This window comes from Salvia hispanica, chromosome 4 (assembly GCF_029641045.1).
Source record: "Salvia hispanica isolate PSC_SH4W2 chromosome 4, Shi_PSC_v1, whole genome shotgun sequence".
NCBI lineage: Eukaryota > Viridiplantae > Streptophyta > Magnoliopsida > Lamiales > Lamiaceae > Salvia > Salvia hispanica.
The window spans coordinates 34307039-34311549 of record NC_142695.1 but is presented as its reverse complement, the minus strand read 5'-3'; the positions used below and the strand labels follow the sequence as shown (position 1 = coordinate 34311549).

Genomic DNA, 4511 nt, shown 5'->3' with positions numbered 1-4511 from the left:
TTTAATTTGAGTTCTGATTTTATTTGTTAAAATCTAGTTTAACTCAGACATCGCCTATGTGCTTATTGCATTGCATGCATAGCTAGTACATGTTTAATTGTCCTTTGAATGTGGATACCTGTCTTATCTGCTTAAGTGATAATTAAACTGTTAAAATCCACCAACATGAAAATATGAACCGATAATTACAACATGTTTGTATATGGCCTCCATAAAATTGGTCTAAGTACGAAGTAGTGACCGGTCTGTCTTTACGGGAGGAACATTATCAGTTCGTGTGTTTAGATTTCTCTAGATAAAGGTTGTTAAAATCGTAAAATTAGTTTTTCAGTAATATCGCGACTTGTCTTTACCGAAGCAATATTATTGCGAAATTATAAGGACTTGTATTCTAATAATGCTTAGAGGGAGCTATAGGAAGAGGTGCTTGTCTGGTTCGACCTTTCTTTAGAGGAGTTCACGCACAAGTAAAGAATCCTTAGTGCTTAAATTTATGGTTATAACGCTTTATCAATATTAGTCAGCCATGCCATTCTTATGGTCTCTGGACTATTTGTCGATATTGTGGCCAGGAAAACTAATGAATTTCTTGCATGAATATGACACGGCTTCCTCGTTGAAGAACGTTTGTGCTTGATTTTTGTGGATGTAAAATGGATGAATTGTTTTTTTGGTTATTTGCAATTCTATGAAATTTTACATGTTTATATTATTGGTGTTTATTCTCAGCTCGAACGAAAGATCATTACTACTTGGGATATTTATTATGCGATACTTAGTTCGAGGAAGCATGACTCTGAATTATATAAGGGATGGAAAAATAGACTTGATGTTGACCTCTCGGTCAAAATGACTTGAAGTAGGTTCTAAGTGAGGATTGTCCTCCCACATTCCATCTACAAGATGAGGACAAGGAATTGCACGCTCGGTGGCATCCCGCGGATTGTCATCTCAACGGGTTTCTGTTGGCCGCTATTGGCAATGCCCCTGAGAGGTTTGAGGAACCCAATAGGCCATTGATCAACAAGCCCAAGTGGTTTGAAGAAGTGTCCTCCAAGGCAAGAGCTGGACTTGCTGTGAAGCATTTAAGGAGTGAAGTATTGGAAGAGGTCCAAGATGTGGGCAAGTATGTCCTAGTCATCCATGGCTACTTTCATGAACTTTTCTTGTCGGGTGGGAAAGTTGACCCAAAAACCCGGCATATAATGATCCTTGATGGGCTTCCAGATAACTTTAAAGAAGTCAGAGATGAAATTTTATTTAGCAACAAAACGATTTCGATTCTGGAGCTTTATAACAAGCTTGTAAGTCCTCAAGCAAAGATGGAGAAAAGGAGTGAGCTTTGAAATGACCATGTTCAAGTCAGATGGAGTTTACTTTTGCTTTTATTTACCATTGTTGAATTTAGGCTTTTGATATTTGGATATTGTTTCGCATGACATATTAGATTATTGATGTGGAATTACGTTCCTAGAATATCAATTGTCGTTTTGGATCATCAATATCATTTTAAAATGCTTGCATTATTAGAAAAATGAATTTTTGATTATCCGATTATTTATGACATCAAATGAAATGAGATTTAATATCAAAATGTTTACTTGTGGTTATACTTGTTGATTCAATTATTAAGAAATTTCACTTCTAGTCATGTTGATTGTTAAGTTTCTTTAATATTTAAGTTTTTGAACCATTATTTTTGTCAATGAATCAATAGAACATTCATATTCGACATGGATTCAAAACAAAATAAAATGATCTTAGGATCGCGTTTGTTCAAATAAGGATACAAGAAAAATAATTGCAATAATTGACTACAAGACAGGTAAATTAATTCAACTAGTCACAAGAAAAGTACTATTTATTTTAAATATTAGCAAGTCTTGTATAATATATATAGTGTAAATATTAAAATTATTTTAATGTTCCAAGCCAAGAATAAACTATTTCAATAGTTGATGTTTTGTTTATTTTTTTGTGAAGGTGATAATTAAAATAGTGGTTGCTTTTCTTAAGGAATAATTAAATTCTAAGTGTTTAATAAGAGTTTCATAGCTCGTTTTATTAAACTAGGATGAATTTAACTTCAGACACTGTTTAATTTTATTTTTAATAGCTTTGAGAATATTGAGACTTCTAATTTTCTACTTTTAAAAGTGGGAGCTAAATTTTGTCTCATAGAATATTCATAAATGGAATAAAGATAATGTTCGATAGAGTTAAAAAGGGCTTCCACCCCATATTGAAAGGAGCGGTGATTTGCACAACTTTCAAAACTCTAATAACATTAAAAGGTATTTCCAAGTTAAATATTAAAATTAGAAATACTTTTGGATTTCAAAAGATATTTTTGGAGATCACAACAATGGTTAAATAAGAAATCTTGGAATTTATGACTATAAAACAAATAAAGCAATCATTCAGTTTTATTTTGTCATAAGGACTAATTTCCAATTAGTCATTGTGGTGAGATAATTATATTCATACATATATTTACACTACAAATTATATAGCAAGGATGATACCAAGTTGAATTGGTATTTATATAATTAAAGTTTTTAGAATCATATTCGACATGATTAAAACTTTATATATTGCTATAACGATTCTACTTTCAATTAGTAGATATTCATAAAGATCAAGAATATAGGATTTTGATAGAGGAATATGTATAAGTGCACTTGAGAAAGGCACATAAAATTATTCCACTGGATCAAAGGACCTAGAAATATCTTGAACGAATAAAACGTGCTCCTAAGTAAGAATTAAGGATATGAATTACAAGTATATTTTCGTTTTATGTACTCTAGTAAACTATGTTGGTAGATTCTTTTATGAGAATTATAGTTTTGAGTACATAGTGGCCAAATCCTACTTTGAGTATAAGTGGGAGAAAATGTGTGTGAATGTGTAGCACAAGGCCAATAAAGAGGTTGGTATACTCGGAAGCATTCTTTGAGTATAAGTGGAAGATTGTTGGGGTTTGTATACTAAAAGATGCTTCGAGCGTACATGCCTTTGTACAATCAGCTCATGCATGTATACAAAAAACGCCACATCCACTTGTTTACCTAAATATGAGAATAAATAATACTCCCTCCATTCCATAGTAATAGAGACATTTCATTTTGCGCACTCATTTTGTAAAAATAATTATAAATAGTTAAAGTGGAGAAAAAGTAAAGTAAGAGAAAGAATATTATTGATAAGACTCTTCTCTACCTTATTATTTCTTTTACTTTACTTTTTCTCCACTTCAATTACTTACGCCTCCATCTCTGTGTGATTCAATTACTGCTTCCCTGTACTAATCTTTTTAGCATAGCGGGTTGAGGGTTTTGAAAGGCAGAAGATGATTGTGTGCCCAACGACAGGTGATTTCGAGGATTCTCTGAGTTCCTGGACCCCGTGGTCTAGTGGATTCTCTGGATTTGGGAAGTTTGAATACACACAACACACACTTCACTCTTCTACACTCTTCAAATGGTGCCGTTGTCGGGGATGGATGACGTAGTTTGTTTACGTGTTTAGAGATTTGGTGTAAATAGTTTTAAATCCCTTTTATTGTTTTTCTTTGCAGTTTATGAGCAAAGGAAGAGGAGTCTGTAGACATGGCAAATCTAGTGGATCCTGATCCTGAGATCGGTTCGCTCACCGCACATCTAGATGGCGAGCCAGCTCATGCTATCGTCTCGAATCAGCGCCAAAGGTCCATTGACATCAAGACGAACGTGCTAGGCGTTCTACCTACCTTTTCAGGACGGAGGAATGAGTGTCCATATGAGTTCCTGAATGAGTTCAGCAAGCTATGCAGCATTCAAAAGAGGCCAAATGATGCAACGGAGGAGGACTATCGCCTGCGCGCAGTCCTGTTCGCTCTGAAAGGAGAGGCCAACACATGGCTGTTGAGGCTGCCACCGGACTCAATCCACACATGGAAGGATTTCAAGCTGGAATTCCTAGACTACTTCTTCCCGTCCAACAAAACTAATGCCCTCAAAAAGGAGATTCAAGAATGTAAACAGGACTACGATGAGTCCTTGAGCCAATACTAGTCTTGGTTTAAAGGACTGCTCGATGCTTGTCCTAATCATAGAATGATGGAGGCTGAGACATTTTACTTATTCTATGTAGGAGCCAATCCTGAGTCTAAGGATTTGATGAATTCCTCGAGCGGGGGGAATTTCACTAAGAACAAGGCAAGTGAAGCACGTGAGATTATGGGAAGGTTAATAGATGCAAAGAAGGCGTATGATAACCCATGTACTATCATGAGGAGAAGCTCAACTAATGTAGTAAAGGAGAAAGAAGGAGAAGGGGTTGGAGACAGAATAGATCGTCTGGAGAAGGCACTTCTAAGCGCTATTGAAAAGAAAAATTCCCCAGCCTCGCGGGAAAAGGAAAAGTCGCTAGGTTAGGAGGACAATTAACTCCAACACTATTACGGTCCACCACCCGAAGGAGAATTCCAAGCCCAGGTGAACGCAGTGGGGAATTGGAATCAGAATAAC

General features: G+C 35.5%; 1 pseudogene; it reads left to right on the top strand.

Moving 5' to 3' along the window:
• The first annotated feature begins 526 nt into the window (after positions 1-526).
• Positions 527-1346, top strand: LOC148928523 (uncharacterized; annotated as a pseudogene).
• Positions 1347-4511: the final 3165 nt, after the last annotated feature.